The sequence below is a fragment of the Polyodon spathula genome, chromosome 35 (assembly GCF_017654505.1).
Source record: "Polyodon spathula isolate WHYD16114869_AA chromosome 35, ASM1765450v1, whole genome shotgun sequence".
In the NCBI taxonomy this organism is placed as follows: domain Eukaryota; kingdom Metazoa; phylum Chordata; class Actinopteri; order Acipenseriformes; family Polyodontidae; genus Polyodon; species Polyodon spathula.
Window position 1 is genome coordinate 3943181 of NC_054568.1, and position 25834 is coordinate 3969014.

The 25834-nt window shown below is 37.1% G+C and overlaps 1 protein-coding gene across 1 annotated transcript in view; it reads left to right on the forward strand.

Moving 5' to 3' along the window:
- Nucleotides 1-3057: 3057 nt before the first annotated feature.
- Nucleotides 3058-25834, forward strand: part of LOC121303775 (leucine-rich repeat and fibronectin type III domain-containing protein 1-like) — a 72105-nt gene continuing 49328 nt past the window's right edge. The window contains exon 1 of the mRNA XM_041234552.1: nucleotides 3058-4435. The gene's annotated coding sequence lies outside the window, so the exon portion shown is untranslated. The remainder of the gene's footprint in view (nucleotides 4436-25834) is intronic.

The following is a 25834-nucleotide window of genomic DNA, read 5'->3' on the forward strand; positions in this document are numbered from 1 at the left end:
GGCACCTAGCTATAAAGAGAAATCAGATAATGATCCCAGTGTTTTGGGAGAAAGCTCAGGTATGGAGATGGTCTGTCGTCACACTCTCAAGTGTCTGTCTTGTATAATTTACCTAACTGGGTGTGTGTGAAACTGAACTTTGTGAACTCTGCTTACACTTTCCTAACAACAGCTAAACACTGTCAATCTCGTAGTTGTTTCAACCACAGAAAAACTTCTGCACAAGGTCAAATATACCCCAGTTTAATCGATTCCTTGTTCCTGTGTCTGGAGGTGGTTCAGTTGGAAAACTTCCTCCTACAACTCAACGTTCTCAGGTGTGCTCACGACGTTAGTTTAACCTTCTTTCAGAACTTGATGTAACAGTCCAATGTGATCTCTGACCTTAAAAAAATTAAAAAAATTAAATTGGCTAACATCAACGTTAGTTTTGTATATATATATATATATATATATATATATATATATATAATATATGTATAGATATATATATATAGATATATATGATATTATCCCCAAATGTTGGAGGCTGGTGAATTAATTTATAAATATCACATACTGGTATACAAAATGTGATACATAATGGTTTGGTTGCAGATTGGATTGTAGATTGCAGACTGCAGATAGAACTGTCTGCAGCCCCAGTTTCATATTATCAAGATTAGATTGAGTCTTATAGACCCGTATAAATAGATCTGTCTGCACCTGGCTAAGAATACTTATGTCTTTTAATACACGAGGTAAGCATATGCGTGTTTGTGCATAATTACATTTGAGCTTTTTATGATGAAACTTCCACTTCAGGGAACACCATGTTGTCAAATTAGAAAACAAGTGTTTAAAAAAAAAATAAGATCAAGTAAAAAGGTTAAAAAGATGCCCACACAGTAACTCTCTCTCTGGCAAATAAAGAGAGAATCAGCACTATTATTAATACAGCATTAGGCCCACGCATTGCAGATTCCCTGATCAATAACCTTGGGAGGATTTCCAATGGAAACCCGCAAGAGACAATTTTCATTTTCTTGCTGTACAGCCTTGGGAACAATATATGACTTCACAGTGTCTAACAACGCTTGTCACATGTCAAAATACTGTCATATAGCAATAGAGTCCAATGCTACTGAGCAAAACTCAAATAAAACATAAAAGGGTCTTAAGCTTCTATTTAAAAATATTGACAGAATGTACCACCCCAACTGTCTGTGGATACAATTCCAATATGACCCTCAAGTAGGAAACTCGAATGAGAGAAAAAGTCCCAAGGCCACACCTTGCTAAACATACCAAGAAAGCATCATCTGTCCAGTCACCTCTGTATCAAATTACTGGTCTTGCTAATCATGCTTCAGAATTGCAGTTTTAAAGTTAACAGGAAAAGATATGGACCCTATTAAAAGGCATGCACACTCCATATGTGTCTGTTGCAGATGTATATCTGTTTTGTTTTATTTTATGTTAATGTTTTAATTGTTAAAGCTCAGCTGGGTGTTCGTTATCATAACACTGACAGAAGTAGTTTTTAACATGAATCAGCAACCAACTTTTCTACTGTACTTGTCTGACGGTATTAGAGGCAGTAATGGTTGAGATATGGACAGGCTTTGCCAAGCTTTCCAAATTAGATGCTAAAGTCCCACAACTGTTAAGAAAAACGAAAACATTTTAAACTTAGAGACGCTAGATATGTCTATTATTAGTAATTGTATATTGTCTATTATGAAGTCATTGTATTTTGAATCTTGCTCTTAATTGTACTGTAATTATTGATATGTTTTATACAACTAAATCGCCCTGGATAAGGGTGTCTGCTAAGTAATAATAATAATAATAATAATAATAATAATAATAATAATAATAATAATAATAATAATAATAATGTCAACAAATACAAATGGCTTGAATTGCACCTGTCCAACTTTCTGATAAAATGTCTACTTTCTGCTCTCAAAAAGCGATGTCCAACGGAGACGCAAAAACAGCAATGTTTTCAAAACCTTTTGACGTGGGCAGCTCCCTTCACACTGCATGTGGGCCGTACTGATGTTCTGCCCCTTGCAGTGACGGATCGGTAAAATCTAATATGTCTATTATTAAAATCCCTCAATTGCTCTCAAGTATATACGTACCAACGTGGCTTTGTATATCAGGCATCTCATATTTGGAAACCATTGCCTTCGAACATATAAACGGCCTTTTACCAACGCCTTTTTAAAAACTGGAATTATTATTATTATTTTTTTATTTTATTTTTTAAGTTTTTCATGTATTTATTTTATATTACTGTTTTTATGATTTTTTTTGTCTTTTTTTTTTTTTTTTTTTGCCAGGTCCCTTTGTAAATGATATGTATATCTGAATTGTTCTATCCTGGTTAAATCAATGGATTTCGCACATTATATGTTAATAACGGAAAATTGGTACGTTACAAAACACGTTACCACCAATATCTATGCATTATGGTATCGTTGAAAGTAACTAAATGTTTGCAATCTATCGTAATGCCTTAATTATACCATAGGCTATCGCATTAAAGAAAATCAGGACACCTCTTCTGATTAGTTATTCAGTAACACCTCTTGTGTGTGGATTTGGAAGCCTGCAGATGATTGAGATATCCTTAGCGATTGGATTGGGGGGCAAAGCAGTACTAACACTGCGCTGCAATAACACATCTCTCTGACAGGGTTGCTGAAGCCTGCCTCCGCCAAACACGCACTAGCTCAGTGCTATGGCAGTACAGATGTCCCGCTTGAGTCATTTTTTCACTGTTATATCCACCTAAGCTCTTTTTGCCGAATGCTTCAGTTCAACGCAGCTGCCGCCCGAGTGGTGTGTGTGAGTGCATTTGTCTGGTACTACCAAATATTACCGGCGCTGTGCCTGTGTCTTGGAAGCATCCCGTATTCGGATCTGGGACAAAAGCCATTTTTAAACAACCAATCTAGACGCTTTGGTTACCTGGAAAGGATACAATACTGTACTGCCGATGCTGGGATAATTTAAAGTCTGCGAAAAAAAAAAAAAAAAAAAAAAAAAAAAAAAGGTGCGTGTTTAAGCAAAGTTTTTGGAATGTGACTACAATATCACTCCCATACAAACCTCGGATACGAGCATAAATACACAATGCTGGAGAATTCGTCTACTTTTCCTGGCTGAACCGAAATATAATCTTCCCATGTCGCTAAAATTGATATCTACAACCTCAATAAGCTAGAATTTAGTCAGAAATAAAACACCTACAGCCACTTACAGTGTATGATTTGAATTGACTACGGTGCCTGGTGTATAACTAGACACACTGCAGTTTTCGATTGTTCAACGAGTGCCTGCAATGCTGATGTAGCTTGGACCTTCAAGGATTCGAAAAATACAAGCTTATTTTTGTGATTTTTTTTTTTTTTTTCAAGGGGCTGCAGGAGAGTCGCTCCAACTGTGTGCAATCTATTGGGCATTGCTGGTGTTCGTTTCATAAAAGCATTTTCTTCTTACGAAAGGAACCAGTTTTTTTTTTGTTGTTGTTGTTTGTTTGTTTGTTTGTTGTTTTAAATTTTTTTCCCATCAGACAAAATAACATGCTGTGGTTATCCGGATGAACATGCAACGCGTTTGAGAGTTGTGGACATTATTTTGAAGAATGCACTTAATATATATTTTGACATGTTAATAGATTATGCGTCGTATGAGTTCCTGCAGATTCCTTCCAAATCAATGGGAATTCAATAGGATTTAATTAATTAGCATGGGACTTTGATCGCCTTTCGTGGTTTTTATTCACCTGCGCTTTCAAAAAAAAAAAAAATGTTGATGTACACTTCATTTGTCTGTCTACCGGAGTTATTTTATTTTTTTAAGAAATCGATGCTATTTTCACCAGCTGCACGATTGAATTAAACACCTTTATCCGTACTTTATACTAATCCAAAACCAGCTTTCCAAGGTGTTAATTGCCACCAAGACAAGAAAAGAGGTCAACCGCTGGTTGTGTCATTTCAGTTCTTGCCGTTTAGAAGATTAGGATTCTATTGATACAGTTCAATGGAAAGAGAAACACGTTATCTTTTAATAAGGAGCCCTTGCTGTAGTATAGTGGACATCTCCGTGGAAACGATTTCCTGTCTTTCTTTCAACCTTCTTGGGATTGTATTTATTTTTTCTATGGCTGTTTTATTCTGGTAGAGAAGACATCACATTTTTACAGCCTGTTTTTTTTTTTTTTTATCGTTGTTGGCTTCTTTCTCTTTTCTGATAAAGAATTCATGGTGTGTCACTGTTTGGCGGTGGACTGGAAGCTGTGGCGGAGGTTGAACGATCACGCATTTTGGGAGAGCTCACCTATAAACTAGTCAAATCAGAAAAGGCGATATACTACGCGTGGGAGAGTAAAGATAATCCTGCCTCAACGAGCGATTTAGATTGATGTTCCTGTTCAAAGGTATAGTGATCCATCTTCTACTTAGACACAATGTTGATTTCCAGCATGTTTATTTAAGCGCTGCATTTCCTCATAGCTCTGTATGTAGAAGGACGTCGAGCAACATTTAACAAGCATTCCAGAAGACAAAACTTTATAATAGGTTATATCGCATTCTGTTTTTCAGTGTGTGCATGTACAGTACAGTGGCGCTTTTTCAATGACTGTACACGATATAAGGACATGTTTAAGAAATCTCATGTTTTATACACATTTGTTTACGTGAGACCTTTTTAGAATGTTTTGTGATTCGACAGTGCACTCAAAGAATTAAAAAAAAAAAAAAAAAAAAAACACTATTGTGTTTTATTTATTTATTTTATATACGATTATGTTTTTCTTAGTAGCGTTTTCTTATTTATGTATTTTTTTTTTCTATTTTAACCTATGCAGTACCGAGTACTGCTGTAGGTGAATAATGCAGTCACTCGAGACAGACGTTGCAAGTTTGCCGGTGTGAGGAATGTTTGCTTTGCAGCAAACGTGTGGCTTATGTTGTTTAAAAAACACTGGTTTAAGGTTTTCTATCCTTGCGAGATTTGTTTAAGAAATGTGCTGAGCAGGGCAGAGCACAACGGCAGGGGATTTCAGAATTAGGTTGTTTGAAAGTGCAGTCTCTGTAAAGTTGGTAGAAAAATGTGTATTTCACTTTTAAATTCCATTTGCTGGTTTATTACAACGGCCTTTAGTAGGGAAATTAGCATAAACTAATAATAATAATAATATAATAATAATAATAATATATAATATATAATAATAATAATAATAATAAAACATTTTAAAAATTGCAAACATTTTAAAAAATAACTTGACACCATATATTAGAAAAAAAAAAAAAAAAAAAAAGACGTTTACTTTATAACCGTTATCCAAGAAAATGTGAACCTGCAGTATACCCATGCCGGTTGTGGATTTCTTTTTAATCACCAAGCATATACGCCCTACTTTTCTGTATTGGCTTGCTAGATGACATTGATAATTGTATTATATACGAAATACTGTATGCACGTATGTTTGTATGTGAATGCATGTAACCGGAGTTGCCTCCTTTTTATTCCTCTACTGAATAGTCTTGGTTATTATAATTGGTGCAAGAATGCATATTCTGCAAAAGGGAATGAGGCTTGACTGTTATTAATAGGAGCAGTCGAAATACAACACTGATCGTGTTCCCAGCCCATTAGCGTTGTCAGTGTCATTCTCTTTAACCAGATCTCCAATGTTCTAGTCTAAGATGCTCCCAAACAAGGTAACACACCCTTGTTACCACAAGGATTTTCAATAATGCAGCATGGTTCTGAAGTCTTGAGTATAAGCTTAGAAGGAACTGGCCCAATTTCCCTTATTGCTTACAGATGTATGCACTCTAGTTACAGGTCAACCCAATGCATTTTATTAAGCACCTTAGCAAAGGCATAGCAAGGGGGTAAAATATAAATTAATCATTATATTAAACCCTAACCGTTAGGTGGGCTATAAAGGTTTGCCCTTTGTTACAAATGACTCCATATACGTTTAGTACTAAATATATACTAACAGTGTGTATTATCCTTTGCATAGTATTACCTGTATGTGAATAGATGCCCTACAGTTATTTGATGAGGTCAATTATCTCTCAAATATCCCACTATACCGAGTAAATGAACTAATTTATTGGGTTATTGGTAGAATAGTGGTAATTAATAGTGGACGTGCTGTAATTAACATGAAAGATGTAATCTACATAATGCACATCAGGTAAACATGACATCATGCATTCTCTTGTGATGTAAGTTTATCATTAAACCAAATCCTATACAAAGCCGTGAATACGTGGATGCACCATGAGAAGTATGTGGCCTCGGTCCATCTAGTTGCATTTCCACTGAGGTAACTGCTGTATTGATGCCACCCACGCTCAGCTGTGGCACTGGGAGATTTTGCCAATGATGGAGAATTAAGAGAATGATTGTCATGGCCACTGGGGGCCAGTGATAACCCATAGTTGTTGAGCTTTTAAAGGAGATGTACAGTTGTCTAATGCTATGCCTGTTGGATACTGACCGATTCATATGTTTTGTATTGGGCCCTGTTGCTTGACAATTGTTATTGCACCAAAGACATGCCTCTCTGGATCCAGTCGCAATACATTTGACAACATGGCAAACTATAGCTTTGCACTTGATTGTCACAACCACTGTAATAGCCATCTGTTTCAATGCATTACTGTAGATCAGGTTTTGTCGGCATGCAACTAGATGGGTGTTTATGAATCTAACAAAAGTCGACAGTGTGAAAAAAATCCATTGCAATATATCTGATATCTTGTTATATATGACTATATTGCTACAAATTGTAAATACAAATGCAAGCAATTTTCCATTGACTGCTTTGATTCATGAAGTAAACGTTACTGCATGTCATGTTACACGAAATGGCAACTATTCACAATAGGTGGCAATTAGGATTAACAGCTGGGTGATCATTAGCTACAAATCCATTCAGAATTCAACCACTGTGAGCTTGGTTAGCAGACCTTTTAAGACTAAATGTCAGAAATTGAGAATCCCAGGTTAAGTGGTGATGTTTCCATGGTTCCAAGAAGATAGTGGCTTGATAATGTCTGTAAAAATTGACTTGATGTGATATGCAATGAGGGACATTAGTGCTACTAAACTACTTAGGTATAGCCTCCTGAGCATCTGAAACTAGCAATATAAAGACTTGTTAGTGTGAGAGAAGATTATGATTCACAGGGGATTCAGAGATATTGACAGCATAGTTGCATGCCAGACAGCGGGCAGGTTTCTGTTCCCTTATGGTACAGATATCCACAGAACTGACAGATTGTAAGTGTGAACGCTGTACAGAGCTGCAAGTATTATTTGAAATTAGCTATACACAGAGGTGGTGAAGATAATTATACGCAGTACCTTCCTATAATTATTTGGGAACCACATGCTTATTAATACCCACAACAGAGTGCTATCCCAGCGAAGCTGTCAAACTGTGAAACAGCAAAACATCTCCCCAATTTTCTGGTGTGTACTTGATAAAGAAACCCTTTCAGAGCCTTCCACGTCCAGTGCAAATCAGGTAAACCCAAGAGAAACGCACATTTCCAACAATTGAAACTACCTCGGCAACTGTCTGTCTGCTTTCAGCCTTCATGCCAAACTGTTTAACCTCTATAAATCGACCACCCGAAAAATCTCCCATCCACAGACACAGGTGCTTTATAATACACTCTGATTCTGTCTGAAGGTAAGCCACTTCTCAAAGAAAAAAAAAAAGGTACACAGAAATGTTAGCAAACACAAACACCCTCGGAACAAACTAGTAAACATAAAAATGGCAAAATAGTTAAAAATAACCCAACCCCAAAAAACAAGTTGCCACGGAAGCCTGATTGCAAAAAAAACCCCCAAAAAACACAATTGGCAGTCTGTACAGTCTCACATAATGCAAATTAAATTTTCTTCAGATTATCAAAGTCATTGCTATTTTGAATACAATTATTTTCAGTTCACGCTCTATCTAATAACTAAGTAGAGGATGCCCCCCCACGACAAGCAACACAGAACTCTGGCAGGAAACAAATTGCTCACAAGGGATTATAAAAAAATTACTGCACGGGGTGGTGTGTGATAAAAGAAAACAATGCCCACCTTATGGGAGAGTGTTTGGATGCACCCTTCCCACTCCACCTTAATCTGTAACATCACTAAATCGTGGGATGCAGAAATAAAAATAGGCGAATCAAATAAACTAAACTGATTGTAATTAACAATGATAAGGTCATCGACAAGTCTCGCCAGGTCATATCACCCCTATTATGCTGTAACCTCTTGGCCATTTGTAATTATCCGTCCAGAATCTAAATTGAGCACTTTTGGTTTAGATTAATGACCGCGTGTGTTAGATACAGTACTTCTTAGAGGATCTGTTGTATAGAAACAAAAACAGACACACAAATGTACAAACCATTGTGACACAACACAACAGTGTCAATACAGTGCAACTACATTGGTGTGCGCCATTGTTAGAATAGGAGCATAGTGGTATAAATTGAGAACTCTTGTCTACTGTCCCTGAATACAGTTCATAATCACCTCTGAAGATTTTTGCAAAAGTGAGCTTTTACAAGTGTATTGGGAAACATAAATCTCATCCATATTCCAGAACTAAACAGTGGGGGCATTTGGTGCCAATTCTCCCCAAAATGAATCTGTTGCTCACTGAATATCTTTGTCTTCCTGAGTCATTAATTGCCCCGTGCTTGAAATAAATCCATGCAAAAGATCTTAATGAACAGTCAGTCCTGGTGATAGAGGTTGTCTGTTTGGTCCTGACAGCATTGGTGATCTTTTGTGTAATTAACTTCTATGGTGGGGCAGGTGAATGGAATCATTTATTTTTAAGAATGCAGATGTTTCCACAGGGCCCTGGGTTTGTCATGCACTGGGGCCCTACAGACCATAGATAAGCTATCCTCATGAGACACGTTACGCAATTGATAAGACAATAGCTGGGCTGGGGCCAGACCTCAGCAGAATAGACTGATTAAATTGAGCTCCAGCAGGGCAGAATGGGTTTGCAATTAGATTATAAATATTTATTATTTGAAGTTGCTGGATTCTGTTGCAGGATGCTGTATAATGTTTTGCAAATTACCATCAGTACCTTGAAGACATTTTCACTAATTAGCATACACTTAAGCCTTTGGAAGGGCTTAACCTCAGTATTCTGAAACCTGGTTAAAAATAATAAGGCTTCTGTTTCCCTTGTTCCTCAGAGTTAATGTATCAGGTAATTTATTTTCAGTTTTCATACTAAAATACAATTTATTAGGCATGTTTATTGGCCATAGTCTATATGCTTCCATTTCAACATTCTATTTTGACTCTCAATAGATGTTCATTGCTGTATGTCCCAAGCTAATTGGAGACACTTTCGTGAAGGGTTTCAGAAGCCCAGAAAACTCCAACAAGTTTGAAATTGTTATTTCTGTCAAATATCACTGAATTTATATATATATATATATATATATATATATATATATATATATATATATATATATATATATATATATATATATATATATATATATATACACTTCTCTTTGATACATGTGTAACATTTATAGGCTATAAGTGGGTAAGAGATGGAAGTTAAAATAATTAGAAACCATAAATAACATTTATTGATAACAACTGAAAATAAAACAAAGTACAATCTTTATAAGTCAGCCAATAATAATTGCTAAACATGTTATTTATGTACAATCTGGTAGGAACTTTTGAACTACTGAAATGGAATCGACACAAGTGTTTGTGAGAGAGTGTTTCCTGGAGGGAATATTTTAGCAGTACAGTAGCACAGTTCCGACCTTGGCAAGATGGCTTGTTGTCTGTTCCTCACACTTATGCAATGACAAACAGTCAGTGAGTTAATGTTGAACATCAGTATTGCTGGATCCTGATTAAAGTCAGCTTTAAGACGATATCTGAAATGGTCTTGGTTTGTTTCGAACCCACACAAAGTCTTAAAGTCTTACACACTGATGAGAAAAAAATATTTCTATATTAGTAATATATTGTACCAGATATTTAAATCAAAAGAAACTCATCCACCCAGCAGGTTTAAGTATATTAAATTATATATTTTTAGATTACACTGTGTCATCATAGCCTCTTATTACAAAACTATTGGTCCTGTGTCTTTTTGATAGGGTTTTTAACTGCAGATACAGGATAACTATGCTTTATTAGGGTTAAAAGCAGCACTGCAATAATTTCCATTGAGCATTTTATTTGCTCGGTACAAGAGTTTAATTAATCCATGGTTCCCTTGCTGTGAAACCGGTATGTGGCTTTTAACAAGGGAAAGGTGTCATAATTCTTGTTGCCAGGATGATGGTTCTAATAAAAGCATTTTTATAGAAACAGGATTCATTCGTGAACAGTCTTGTCATTTTAACCGTATGTTTCAAAAATCATTTTGTACGTTTTAATTGCACTGTCAGATTAACAAGCACACTGTCCTCGGATCAAATAATTTGTTGAAAGTTTTAACAGCTAACATCAATCTTCTGTACGTAGACTACTGAGTGTGCGTAATGTGGCAAATACGTATTTTCCTTTTAAAAATGATATCTGGTTCTAAAATAAGGTTCTGTTTGCATATCAAGGTATTACTTTCTGGTAGTCTGGAGATTGAAATTGTGTCTGCCCCTTTATAAAGCCTTTTTTTCCTGCCAACCAGCAGCTTCCAATAACGTTTTGCAGAAATTGACATGCTTTGAATGTGAAGACACTCCTGAGATGAAAAAGAAAGAAAGAAAGAATTGAATGTGGGTAAGCAGAGTTAGTAAATAAAGTCAGTAAGTAAACGTTAATAGACGATGCCAAACAACCCTAAAACCACAATTAAACAATCCGATTTTATGCTTTTCAACAACAATCCTGTTGGACTGATTTATTAATTAATATAGCAATTCTTCCTGCGTTGTTTGTACAGCCCATGAGACTCGTTGTGCATGAATTGTACTGTAAAGAATATGACGACGATAACATGAAACCATTATAAACTGTTGCAAAAGTAACCACCAGGTGCCACCAGTCAGCAGCCCTGACACCTGCGCACCCCCAATGTCAACCTTCACATTCTGGCAAAATCTATCAATCGAGAAGACCTAGGCAGAGCAGAGCAATTCTGGCAGCCATTGCATTTCATAATTGATAACAACCCTGAAGTAACTATTTTCTAAAACACCATTGTTTGCTCTGTTTGCGATTGTTTGCGCTGGCCAGGTTTAATCAAACCTGAGGATACCAGACGATTGGGTTCCATTATTCACGCAGCTATTCATTTAGGCAATGCTTTCTCTATCAATATTTCTGGTTCCTTCTATCAGTGCATTTTTAGAAAGGACAGATGTGGTGGGCCTAGTAATGTTTGGCCTAGTCAGATTGAAGGCGCTGAGGTGGGCTTTGAACATTAGTAACAGAAGTTGTGTTTGAATGGAACACGGCTTTCCTACGTTCACCTGAAGAAGAGACCTTTTGAGGTCTTGAAAGCTTCTGAATAATTATTATTTATTTAGTCCAATAAAAGGTATCACGTCTCTTTCTCTTTGTCTAACGGAACACAAGAAATGCATCACAACAGATTTTTTTTTTTTTTTTTGTTTAATAGTTGTTTTTTGTTTTAATAGTTTTGTGTTTTTAAAATAAGTGACTACTTTTTGTGTAGGATGTCATTCTGCACAGCTTGAGCTGCCAGAACTTCTCAGCTTTTCGGCTAAATTGCACAAGATGACATTGCTTATAACTGTAAGAGACACCCTACTTTATCCCTTTCCTTTTTAAAATCAATTTCCAATTCCCAATTCCCATTTCCATTCCCTTTTAATCAATTCCAACACATGATTGATCAAAATTGCAATTAGCAGTGTTCTGTTCAAATGAGCTTCTCAGTGGCTATAACACAATAAAATGGAAGTCACTGTTAGTCAAATAAATTGGCTTCAAATTAAAAGCAGTTGAGCAATGATTGCGTCTTCTAAAATATAAATTCCAATCAAAGTAATTTTAAATTTGAATTGATTTATAAAAGGAATTGGAAATTAATAACTGGAATTGACTCCAATCCTGCACCGTACACATGCATATTAACTTATATCATGTGACAGGCTGCCTGTTCATCTTGTTATAGTCAGGGCTTTGTGAACCATCTCAGAAGCCTGTGTTTTACTGTATGAAAATAAAGCTGAAAGTCAAATGTGTTTGTGTCTTGAAACCTGTCTAGACCACAGTACATTTAATAAATGCGTTAGAACAGCAATTCCCAAACTTTTCATTCCCACGTACCCCCTTCCAGATCTATCAACTGTCTGTGTGCCCCTAGCATTAGGGTTCATATTATGTTATTTGTAATATATGCTTTCATAATACACATATAATACACATAAACACTATAATACATACAATATAAATTACTATAATATGATTAGAACTTCTGATTTTCGAAAAAAACGATCAAACAAACCCTGATACAAAAAAAAAAAAATAATAATTATCGGAATAAACACTGAAAAAAAACTGGAAATGGTTACTCAATTCACGTTGACTTCACCCCTTTCCCATTTAAAAAAAAAAAAAAAAACACCTACAAAAAAAAGCCAAATACCTTTCCCAGTGCAGTTGGACAATGTCCCTCCTTCCTGACTTTTATCTATCATTGATTCGTTCTGAATCCTTTAAACCCGCCCCAACTGCTGAGTGGCAGCAAATTCCTACATTCCTATTGGAGACTCTGCTTGCGAGATTTAAAACGAGATTACAATCAGGAATGGAGGCTTGTTGGCAGGGTTTAGAGCTGTATTACAGTTAAGATATGGAGGATTTAAAACAGAATTGCACATTCTGGCGAAATGTAAAAAATGAAAAAATAGCTAAAAACAAGCACCAAAAAAATGAAAAACAGAAGTCCTAAATATAATACACATAATTCGCTCTGCACAGTGATTGGTGGTGAGGGCTCTGTACATCATTGCCTCTGTGTATCTTTGTTCTCACTGGTACCTCTTGGAGGTTTGCAATGAACATGCGCACCAGGGCGATGAACCCAAGTGTCCCGCGGCTGCACAATTGTCTTGCACCGCACAGCCTCTCTTTTTGTTTCTGAAACTAAATAGCATCACGTGCCATTTGATGCCAGAAATGAAAAGGAATTCCCAATGCGTATGGTAAGTCTTCTGAAAATGCAAAAAAAAAAAAACAGTTCACCATTACACAATTTGTCCCACGTACCCTCTGGGCAAGTCTCGTATATCCCTGGCAGTACGCGTACTGCAGTTTGGGAACCTCTAGGCTAGAAGCATTAAACAGAAGTGTGGTGTTACACAAGTCAAGACTGTACAAATTCCCAATATCATAAAGGTTAGGACAGTGGTTGGGAAAGTCTGTGGCAGCTCCCAGCTAAACAGAAGTACAGTGAATATAAATATTTAACCACAGACAGCCTTTCTTTTGACAACAGAGTGAATGTAGCTCATCAATATTTGACATCTTGCTATTATTAAATTTTTCGTCTTGTAGATACCACGGTAATGGTTAGGAACTGAGCACCACACTGAAACTAAGAAATTATATATTCACAAGACTGAAATGTTTCTTGCTTATATAGGTTCCATGGAAAGAAAAAAATTAATATGGACCATTTATGGAAATAGTTTTTTTTTTTTTCTTCTTTCAAACATCCTGTCAGCCTTATATCTGTGATAGCAGTTAAAAGCATTTGAAACTCAGTAGTGAAACACTGCGTGTCTTTTTTTTTTTTATCGGATTTGTTCACAAAACTTATATGAGGCTATCATGCATTTGTGTCTTTCATATGTCCTTATATAAAGACTAGAAGAGTTTTGTGTCTGTCCTCAAATGAAGTGATCACCCATGTACAGTCAGAAAGGAATTACATGTGAATAGTCACCAGGAGTGTCGTTGTGAATAAGGCTGGTCGCTGCTTGCCTTATAACTTCTTAATGGCAGACAGGTTTTCCGAACCATTACCCATGAAAGATATATGCACTCTCTGATGAAGCTTTCTCCTGTGGGTTGGAGAATAAGCCCATTAAAGATGCAATGTGTACTCTCAATGACCTGCCATTGACTGAAGGTGCCTTTGATTTCAAATGAGGTGCCAGGAAAGGAGACTGTTAATTAGCTTCTGTAAAAAAAAAATAGTTTTACACACACACACACACACACACATACAGCTAAATATTTTGCCCCACCCTATAGAATTAGCAAAGTTTAAAGTCGAATGAAACCTGCTGAATAATGTTACATTAACATGCTAAATTACGTACCGCTTTGTAGTTTTCCATATACTTTTTTTCCCAGATTTTTTGGGGGGTTTGCCCGCCGTGTTACCCCCCAATATCATTGCTGGTAATGGGGTGGCTTTGTTTGGTTTTGTTTAAAATAAACACAGAAATTTTTGGGTCTATTTGGATGTCAATAATGCCACCATTTGCTGTGGATCAATGGTTCAGAACTATGCATATTGCAAGGCTGTTACAGTAAGTGCAGTGGATATGTAGAGTAATCTTCAGCATGCATCTCCAGGGATCCATTGGGATTTGAAAGCTCTGTTTAGTACTTCTTATCGATTGTCTATCATAAGGTCATCCAATCACAGCTTGCAGGTGCACACAACAGCAAGCCATCTATCAGAGCTTATGTCCATATGGAAAACACATGCAAACATAATTTTGCACCAGTCTGTGTCTAACCTTAATCCTACACCTATAACCTGCTTTAGATGTTTTGGATTGCATTTGGCTAAAGTGAGCTGAAGCTCTTGATTTTATACAAGTAATTTTTACCGTTCCGGCACTGTGCGATTTATGAGAACCTCTGTATTTAAGTGCATGGAAGAATGGTTCTATAGAGGCTGCTAGGAGAGTGCAGTATATGTAGTGTAGCTTAGTTAGGGGTGCAGAACCTCTAAGAATGATATTAAACATCACCGCATGGTAAGAGAAGAGTAAAGACCGCAGGAAATGTCATTCAAAGCTACTTGCGCAATTATTAACATTATAGCAAATGTAGAGTTTATTTATTATTATTATTATTATTATTATTATTATTATTATTATTATTATTATTATTATTATTATTATTATTAAGTGACAGTCCAGTGTCTGGACATATTTCTGTGTAGATTCAATTTTCCGTTTAAGTAGAAAACGTTGAACTAATAAAATGTTACAAATGTGTGTTAACCATTAAGAAAGGATGATGTACTGCCGGTGTGTAGTGTAAACAGAGCCACTGAAATAGTGGCTCACTGCCACAAACTCCATTTTTGTCCGACTGCGTCTGTCATTTCCTCTGCATTCCAAGGCAGACAGTCTATTGGCCTGAGCTGTGTTTCAGGGAAGCAACTTTCCAATCAATTACAATGCAGATCTCTATTTTCTCCCACCGTCTTCCTTTTGTATTTTTATCCCCTCTGGTACCATGTAGACATTTTTGGCTCCTGCTGTTAATTATTTAAGGTATCACAGTGCTAGTAACAAATAGTAGATGAAAATATATAGTTAAAACAAATAATACAGTATTGATTTTGCTCGATTTGCCTTAGGTCTCTGGATGAACCGAATTACTGAATGAACTTCAATGCAAAAGCATGCAACGTGTGGCTCTATACTATCAATCAATCTTTATTGTATAGAGCGCCATTCATAGTGGAACACCATGACAAAGTGCTTTACAAGATGCATTAACAACAAGAATCCATAATACTTCAAACACAACAAATTAACAAGCAGCTGTCATAGTACAATGGTATCAAAACAATATCAACAAACAAATACCTACTGCTAACCCATAACTGTACTTTTTATTGACAATTATATGACGCTTGTTTATCATATGTTCAACCACTTTTGCTCAAGCATCGGAATACAAAAAGCTTGCCCATTAGAGCAAACATAAGCATTATTTACAACTGTAAATAAATATAGCTTGCCTATTTGTTGGGGGATCGTTACAATGGCATGGAGCAGTTCCTAATGCAGTGTGAGGACAACAAACTAGGTTAATGCATCATATATGACCTTTTTTTTTTCCAGCTCTATTGAGTGTCAGCTACATCACGGCCTCAGCATTACCATGTTTTTAATAAGCTTGCTCGCCCTCCATGTTAAATGTACATTATTATGCTAATCAGCTGCAAAATGTTACAGTCGCTGAGCATGAAAATCAATAAATCACCTGAACCATGAGAAAACTCTGCGCTCAGTAATAGTGAGCAGTTACCATTCCTGCCTCTGAGGTTCTGAGCACATATGCTTGTAACGCCCTACTTTTGAAGCAAGTGCAAAGGTAAAGGCAAGTGTTTAAAGGCTAAGTAGCTTCAGCAAATGTAATTTTGTTTATTTGTTTCACCTTTTTTTTTTGGAGCGTTCTGTCGCTTCAATATTAGATGTGAATCCATCTGGCTTTATTTCTGCCTCCTGAATGTTAATTGCCAGTGTAAAGTAATACCCTGGGGAATGGATATTTGTACTCGCCAGCAGACATTTGTTCCCTCCTTATGTTTTTTATTTATTCTATTTTTTTTCAATAAATTCTGTGTGTATAATGCTGGTAAATGGCAGCGATGTTTGCAGACTATTTTCATGTGTTTTTGTAGGCGAGACAAGACCTGTCCGAGGGGACTGGATGGTACACGGTTAGGGTTATGGAAAGTGGTCTTAAAATTCAGGTTTTAGTTGAAAGTGCATGGATATAAACTTGTATGCAAAGAAAGATTACGGTACAACTATATTCGGATGGGGAACCGATATTCCCGAACAAGTATTCGTGGGGAACAAACATTCTCTGACACTGGCTCATTTTATTTTCTTCCTAATTCCAGAAAAAATAATGAATATGCATAGGTGCCCTATTACCACTTAGTATAGAACCATTGTATTGTCAATGTAGTGTCAATGAAGACCGTTTGGGTATAAGTAACACAAGGTGTTACCTTTCTACTATTGGCAGTTTATTCAATTGTCGCTTCACCCAAGTTGTGCTATGGTTGCCCCTGGCAACCATTGTCATCGTGAGAAACTTTCTTTTTGTCTGAATTGCTACTGCAGATAGTTTCCAATTTTATAATAAATAAAAAAAAGAGGTATTTACTTCAGGACCATGATTTTGCTGCGGTTGATTACAGTTTTAAACCCAACATTGTATCACGCACAGGTTTCATTTAGCTCTCCTATTAGATCATTGATTTTTAATTGAGTTTATTGAGCTACTGCCTTCTAAATGCCATTGCTGTACATGGAGCGTGGCGTGTATATTTCTCTGTGTTTTTGTACTTCATCTATGGTGTGTAAAATAGTCTGTACTGCACTCTCTGAGATGGTCCACATCTATAAATGCTTTTCAAATAATTGTTATACACTGCTTTTAAAACAAAGGAAAGCTCTGTATAGAAGTGACATTTACAGATAAATCACTAAATGTCTGCTATTTACTTACTGGAGTATACTATGCAAAAGTGTATGTACTGATAGAACATATATGTTGTGATAGATACAGTAAGGCAGACATGCATAAGAGTAAAATGTCATGTTACAGAGTTTGCAATCCTTCAGGGTGGTTCTGGGTTTTGTTACTTGAATACCAGCTATTTTTTTTTTCTAATTATGCCTTTATCTGGCTATGGGCTTGCTTTTAGGCTGTCTTTAATTAAGAAACTGAAACCACACAATTGTAATAGTTAGCTACAACGTTTCGGCTTCTGCCATCTTCAGATAGCATGGTAGAAATAGTTAAGTAGACTGGTGTTGATGAAAGCTGCACACTGACGTACAGATGAATGTTCTAAGAACTCTGTGACACAGACAGTTCTGAGGTACAGTTCCAATCCGTTGTCTTCAAGGTTCGGTCCATGTGGGGAATGCTTAAGTCTGTGAAACCAGAATGTTTCCTTTTTTATCTATTTGTTGAAAGAACCTTCCTATCAGCAAGGCTGTGGTTTTCAGTGCTTTGAGAAGGTTGATCCAGCTTTTTACTAATTATGGAAGACTTATGGTTTCTGAAACAGGTCATTAGTGGTTTTACCCATATATTGTTTTTTGCAGTCATACACACACACACACACACACACACACACACATACATGCATTTCAGGACGCAGGCTGGGCATTTGCCTTCATTACCAAGTTTACAAAACAAAACAGTTTCACAGTGTTACACTCACCTAACTCCCTCCACACAAAGGATTCCTCTTCCTTTTGTAGGGCTGCCTATTCTCCAATTAGCACTGGTTATTTAATTGGAGAATTGGCACACCTGTGATTTGTTGACCGGTTTAACTCCACCCCTGCCAGCACATATTTACACCGGCAGCACTTCTTCCCTGCCACCTTGCAGACCTGTCAGTTTGAATCAGTGCTACCCTGGCTGCCCATAATGGATCTCTTGGTTGTTACAGTAGCTATATATAGCGACAAGGCGGGGCTACTGCAAGTTATTAAGTTGGTAGGTCAAAAGCTGTTAAAATCAGCACAGCCTCAAGCCAAGACTTGAATATGCAGGCCACAGATGCAAATGCCTGACTTCAACCAGAGCTTTTAACATTCATCCCACATCCTAGGTGTACCATAGCTATTGACCACATAATGTGATAGATCCTTTGGCTTAAACCTTTACAAAGTCAAAAGGTATTAAAACTGTAAGAGTGCCTGAATTAATCCTGCTTTCTTCCCTTAGAAATTTCACTGCAGAGCAATTTACACATCACTCCTATAAATCTTTTTTCTTCTTCTTTAGCGAAGTACTTATTTGATATGGCAAAGGCATCGTTATAGAAGCTTAGTGACTGCTTAAGAAGAAACTAACGTACAGTACAGTAACGCCTCTAACTGTGGACAGTTAGGAATGGTTCCTATATTAAATGTGATGCTCAACCAAAATGCATAATAAAGTATTTAACTGTCATTTTACTGGCATTAATCCATGACGAGAGGTCTCCACATAAATATATTGTTCAAAATAATGGTTGTTACATTGTGCAAAGTTGACAGAAACACAAAGCCACTTATTCAGGCACAGTGGCTTGAAACCTGGGACAGGAAGACCCAGTTTTAGGTAACTTTGCTGCATCTCCTCTGGTGTACCATACAATGGCCTGAAACCTAGTCTCCTGAAACCATGTTCCAAGCCACAAAGAAGCTTTGTGTTCCCTCAGCTTAAGTGTTGTCTCTTCTAATGTATGGCCATGTGGGGTCACATTTTGACATTGTTGGGTGGTTGTAATCTCTAATCTCATAGCAAATCAAGTTAAATGGAGGTGGGTTTAAAGCACAGATGTGAAAGGGAACTGGCTGCATCAGAAAACATTGCTCAAAAGTAATGCTGTGAGCTCTATTAATTCATATAAAAAAAAAAAAAAAACAGAAACAATTTTGAAAAGGTAGAATCAACTTTGTTTTTGTTACTTCCCAAATAATCTTTCTATCAAAAGGTTTTGAACGATTTGTTAATATGTCATGTATAGGGTGTTATAAAATAGAAGCAGTTCTGTCTACTCAAACTGTGGATGATTTCTGTTACAATAAAGCTGAGGGAACATGAAGCCAACGTTGCCTCAAACTAGGTTGCCTGGATCCAGGTTTCAAACCACCGTTCCTGAAAAAGTGACTCTAGAGATGCTACACACAATGTATTATAAATCGCAAAAAAGGAAGATTTCATACAATTTTCTTAAACATAAAGAAGTGGTGGTGTTGTTTGTTAAATTTAGCATTGCGTCGTATGGTCCATACCCAGAATGACATCTGTATGCAGGATAAAATGTACTGGAATTTAGAAAGATCCTTAATATTTATAACAAGGCAGATGGTGGTAAAAGAGCAGCTGCAATAGTGTGGTTCAGCTCTCATTAGTACTGCTTACTGTGCAAGTCACAAACTCTAGTAACAAACACATACTTTATAAATCTTTAAGGTTATATCGTAGTTGGGTTCAACATATTGCAGTGCAGTTTCTAACACACAAGCCCAATACCTGTAATCATCTGTTATAACAAGTGTTTTTTTTTGTTTTTTGTTTTTTTTCAATGCCATTTCTCCCTGCTGCTAATGGTTAGCATACCTGTTATTTCACAGTTTCTCCTCCAAGCACATTCGCAATGCAAGTGCATTATATTGTTGCCTGCCTCCCCACATGGGTGCCTTTTAATAGCTTAATGTCAGCTTGTTATCAAACCGAACTTGACCTCATAAACATTTTGTGAGCCGATTTCTTTGTGCCGGCTTGTAAACAACTTAGCGGTGCGATCTGGCAAAGATAATGACCTGATAAAGGACTTGTTTAGGAACACACAGTCCCTACATCTGCCAGCACTGTTAGTAATTAACAGTTTAGAAGGTTTTGGGCTAATTTAGAGAATATGTTCGTGTGTGTGTGTACACTAAAGTCAAATGATTGTTTTTGCTTGGAGAATTGCCTTTGGGTTCTTGATAAAAATTCCGATTCATGGAAAAGTTTGTTAGAAACCACAAATTGTATCACAGTGTTATGTACATTGACTGTTGTTTGTTCAGCTGAGGGAACACTGGCTTGGAACCTGGTTCCAGGAGACCAGGAGACCTAGTTTGAGGCAACTTTGCGGTATCAAACCCCAAGTCTCCCATGGTGTGCCATGTAGTGGCCTGGAACCTAGTCTCCTGAAACCAAGTTCCAAGCCACAAAGTGACTTCCTTCCTCTTAGGATGGCAGTCCTCCTCTACGCTGGTGTGCAAAACTGTCAGGTGACGCCTTTGTGGTGCCTGATTATAACCAGTGTCTTTGTCCCTCAATTAGCAGTAAAAAAATCCAAAATAAACAGAAATTAAAAAACAAACAAACAAACAAACAAAAACTCAAAGAAGCCTTAGAATGGCATTGAAGGCACATTATAAAGTTTCTAGGTTGTTGTTGAACTCTGGGAGCTGATGTGATTTCTTGACACGCTCGTTCTCTTTACTTCATCTAGATCAGAAGAAGCTGGAATGACTTTTCTGAGTGCAGGGCTTGGGGGAGGGGGGGGGGGGGGGGGGGGTGAGTTCTTTTCATCTGTAATGTACTGTAATGTAACTGTGTAGTTTTATGCACCTCAGCTGCTTTTGCCAGATACCTCGTCTTTCTTGCAAAGGCTGAAAGCTAACAAGCTTGTGCTATCGCATTGCAAATCGATTGGAGGTGTATATATTTTTTTTCTCCCATGCCTTTTTTAGTTTTTGTGTGTTTTAACATAACTCTTTCAAACATATAGGGATACAAGTAGATTAAAACGATTAAATAAATCGTTGTGGATGGTGAATATCCTTCTAGTGTTTTTCCACTGTGAAAATTTGAGAAGGTCCTTTTTACACATGGCCGATAAGCTCAAGTGAACATCTGCAGGGCTTGTCCTCCAGTAGCTACTTCCCAACCGTCTGCTCTGGATGTGCAGGGCAGTTTGCTTGCTCATGGGATTGGAGAACTCCTACTGACCTTCAGTTCTCCTTAGCTGTTGTGGAGAATTGCTGTGGTCAAAGAACATAAAGAAATCCGGTAGCACTTTGCATTGTGTCTGTAGTTACGGTGTATTTAGATAGTAGTTACTTAATAAATACTGTATTATGCATAGTTGCAGAGTACTTCATGTATACATCTTTTTGCCAGATACACATAAGTACACAATTGTATCAGAAAAGGGTTAGGGTTAGAATTAGGGTAAGAGTTAGGGTTAGGCTTATCATGCAAACAAAAAAATGTACACATTGTAAGGTACCAGGGAGGGGGTTAAAATCCTTCCCTGCTAAAAACCTTGTGAGAATGCACATTTGGGTGTTATGGGGTTTAATTGTGTAATTGTTTTATTGTTTAGTAATCCCCTGCACCTGGTGGTAATTGTAAATTAGAGCCAGGTGCAGGGTATTTAAGAGAGGCAGCCAGTCTGTTCCAGGCTGCAGCTGAGGAAAGAGCCCGACTATGTGTGAGTGAGAGCAGTCGTACCAGGAAGGTTGTGTGGAACGTAAGTTTGAGTTGTGTGACAGGTAAACGGCTTAGCCGTCCTGTGGTCAGTGAGGGACCAGTATCTGTTTAGTTAGTGCTCCAAAGGGAGTTAGATGTTTGTTTCTGTTTTGTTTGTTTTGTTTGTATTCATTTGTGTTTATTAAAAATAGCGAATAAGCGTTTAAAAATCAATTTCCCTGTCCTGGGTCTGGTCTTAAAGGGGCAACGAACTGTGAGAGTGAGAGAATCGTTTTACAACATGTACATTGTAACTATGCATATAGATATTGTAATTATGTGTAAGTGCACATGCATTTACTACGTAACTACTATCTAGATACACAGTAATCTGAGACACTATGTAAAGTGCTACCAGAAACTCCTGAAATTGTGGAGAAAGTAATTGGGCACACAAATATATAAATAATGAGGTAGCTGAAAAAGTAAGTAAAATAACAAAGCCTAAGGTCCATGACTAACACAGCTTTATCCAACCATGGTGATATGTCTTCTTGTGTACAGTATCATGCCTCTCATTGACTTTGCAGCGTTTACAAATAGCACCAGCGCTAGGTCTTCCCTCTGGGAATTGTGCTTGTCTAGTCCGTGAAGATAGAATGCAAGCAAAACTGGGCCAGAAACTGGGCCAATGTGCACAGCCAGTGAGATATCAGCAGTGTGCAGCTGGGAAGAGTTCGCTGATTAATGACTTGCTTTTTTGCTTGCCTGTCATCACGTGAGGTGAAAGGACAAAGGAGACTCACAACTGCAGCTGCTACACAGCGGGAAACTTAACTTTTTAAGCAAGAACTATATATCTTCAGAAAAAAGATGGGACAATGGCAAGTTCATTAGTCATCCCCTGCATTTTTTAAATCTTCTTAAAATCAAATGAAACCTGCTGAATAATGTTGCATTAACATATTGAATTACATAGCCCTTTGTAGTTTTACATATTCTAATGTAACTGCATTGCCATTTAAGATAAGTACTGGATGGAAGATTGTGTGTGGGTTGAAGTCTGATTCAGGATGCTGGGGTTGGCATCAGAATCAGGGGTACCACATCATGCATTGCAGAGCATGCAGTGCTATAATATCTAGAGGCTTAATGAGGTAGGCTAACAGGGCTATAAGGGAAAAGCCACTGCAGTTTAATCCATCATACAGTGCTGCCTGATATGCTGCTGTAATGACTGGATTCAAAAGCAGGTTTCTCCTTCCCCACGTGACAGCTGGCAGAGTGTTACCTCTTTAATTGTGAACTGCAGTTGTGAAGCTTACTGTATTCAGTGTTTGTTGTTTTACAGCAGAAAGTTCTCTAACTACTACAGGGAGCTCCACCTTACATAGATTTAAGAAAGTCCATTTGATGCAGAATAAATGAGAAAAAGAAGGGTTTTCTATCTTTTAGGCTACCAGTCACACACATGCACTCAAAACACTGAGTTTTTCAATTGCAGTACTTTGTAAAGAAGCCATATAGTATTCAATCCATGCTGTCAAGTCGGCTTTCAAAGTATTTGACTCCACAGTTTTCTTTCCTGTAGCAAATCAAGAGTTTGATTGATGATTCAATTGATGTAATATGAATGTATTAGTAGGTTAAAGTATCCTATACTATACAATACAATCCAATACAAATTTATTTTTAAATAGCACCCGTCACACAATGGCATCCCAGAGCGCTGTAAAAAGTTAACAAAACAACAAAATATAAAAGTGCTTTGAAGAAAACCCCATATGTTTTCAATTTAGACTTAAGAAGATTTCTATGTTTCAACTGTGCAGTGTTTGTGGTTAACTTTTCTTTGTCAAACTTAACCATGTGTAAACCATGCTTGCTGATGCTACTCTGCTGTGTGTGTGGGTGTCTCGCACTTCTTTTGCAGCCTGTAGCATCTCAAGCCAGACGTCATTTAACCCATGACTTTGCAACCTGCAGAACACACAGGCCAGTAAGCAGTTCTTTAGATGCTTGTGAGAGGGCGCTTTGGGATTCCTGTTTTTTTAAAAGTCTTCTCTGTGTGCTTCTGTTGCTTATCTTCCTTGCTACTGTTCCTGGGAGAATGGAAGGTGCCTCAAAGGCCAGGATCTCTCCTGGAAACATATTAGCAGATCCAATGCTGAAAGAAAAGAAAGGCTTTTGAAAGAATCATTAGCAAGTGTAAAGTGAAATTCAGTCGGTGTCAAGTGCAGGATCAGGTCAGTGAATGTTGAAAGGTCATCTTAATAAAGTTCTCATTTAACCAATCTCACATGGGCTCAAAACATCAAAGCTGCTGCTGCAGTTGTAGAAAAATAAGAAAGAAATTATGCTAATTACTCTTCCAGCTTATCATCAATTGCTTTGCATTATGCATATTATTATTATTATTATTATTATTAGTAGTAGTAGTAGTTTTGTAATTCAAAGCCTGATCAGTATTGATTGCAGACCTTTTCACTAACATGAAAGGATTATAAGGTGTAGGTCGGCTTGGTTGGAAATCCGAATTGGTATTATTGGGGCCAATGTTTAGACACTAATTTTTTTTTTCCCTTTTCACTTCTTCCCACAAAAAAACATTCCCTTTATGTTCCCTTATCAATGACAAAAACAGAAATATTTGTATTTTTGTAATATATGCAGTGCCATGAGGTATACCGTGTATAAAATTAAGTCATTTGACTTTGATCATTTTATTCTGTAGTCTTTAATACATAATTTATTTTACTGCCCGTCTGATCGCCATTCTTCATACTCCAGGGCAGACTTTATTATCATAACCTTCAACAAATATTTACACATTTGCCCTACCAACCTTGCAAATTAGAATAAAGCAGAAAAACCAAATATGACTCATTGCTTAGGCAGACATCTCTTGGGAACACTAATGATTATACAGCTGCGACTGCTTTCTAATACAGAACTTGAACTTGTATTGAGCTTCACAATGCTTTCCCATGAATAAGCACAGCAAACTTCTATCAGGGTATAACTAAGACATGTTTGGTCCCAGTGTGTAATTAATAGGTTTGAAAAAAGAAAAAAAAATCCATTAACACATTGCTATTGGGCACAGAGCCAGCACTTGAACTAAGACAAAGTCAACTTGAATCTCTGACGGTTGTATTCAGAGCTCTGCAGATTTTGGCCTAATCACAAATGTTGTGTTTTATTTACAGAAATCAGATGAGCTTAACCCAAGTTATTAATATAAATCCTTCTGCTCATTTAAATAACGAGATACCTTGAACTAGTCAGGGAACAAAGTTAGATAGCTATACAGCATTGTCAGCAGATCTTGTAATGAGGCTACGGGCATCTCGTTCTTTTTCTGGCTGTTGTTGTAACAAAATATATCAAGCTTATTTATCAAGTGCCTTTGGAGAAAGTCCTTTTTTTTTTTGCTGATCAGCATTTAGTCACAGCACTCCCTATGGTATGGAATTTTTTTCGTGACAGACTCAGACTCGGACTCAAGTCCCAGTCGTTAAAGACTCTGACTCGACTCTGACTTGAACATTTGGGCTCTGTGACTGAAATATTAACAACGACACCTTTTTAAAACATATTCTATTACACAAGTAAAATTACAGTTACTAGTAAACTGTGCACAATAAAAACCCACCCAACAAAACATTATCCAATCACTGGTTAGCCCTGTTGTCTTTGCAGCCAATCACAGCAAGAATAAGTGTAAACACACCCCCACACAAATCCAACTGCAACCATCGCCAAGTTTTTTTTCCCCTTTTGCATGAAGTTTTGTAAGGACTAGTCAGCATGGTAAACAAGTAATTATTTGGCTTTTAACAAGCCTTTCGCTTTGCTACTTTAAACCGTGTTC